This window comes from Penaeus monodon, chromosome 19 (genome assembly GCF_015228065.2).
Source record: "Penaeus monodon isolate SGIC_2016 chromosome 19, NSTDA_Pmon_1, whole genome shotgun sequence".
Lineage (NCBI taxonomy): Eukaryota > Metazoa > Arthropoda > Malacostraca > Decapoda > Penaeidae > Penaeus > Penaeus monodon.
In genome coordinates this window covers 1,790,569-1,790,769 of record NC_051404.1, presented here as the reverse complement: position 1 = coordinate 1,790,769, position 201 = coordinate 1,790,569, and the positions used below count along the sequence as shown (strand labels likewise).

At 41.8% G+C, this 201-nt stretch overlaps 1 protein-coding gene across 2 annotated transcripts in view; it reads right to left on the bottom strand.

Moving 5' to 3' along the window:
• Positions 1-201, bottom strand: part of LOC119584950 — a 19,976-nt gene that overhangs the window by 2,900 nt on the left and 16,875 nt on the right. The window lies entirely within an intron of this gene.

The following is a 201-nucleotide window of genomic DNA, read 5'->3' as shown; positions in this document are numbered from 1 at the left end:
TGATGTCGTCGCCCTTTGCCTCCTCCCTCCTTCCCCACACCAACCAAACACCCGAGCGAGAACGGGCGTGAAGGAGAAAGGCGAATAATTATGCGTCTGATTTTTTAAATAAATAAAAAAAAAAAACTTATCACCAAACATCCGTATAAGAAATAACTTGCACCAACAATTAGAGTAAAAAAAGTGCCAGGATGAGTCGTG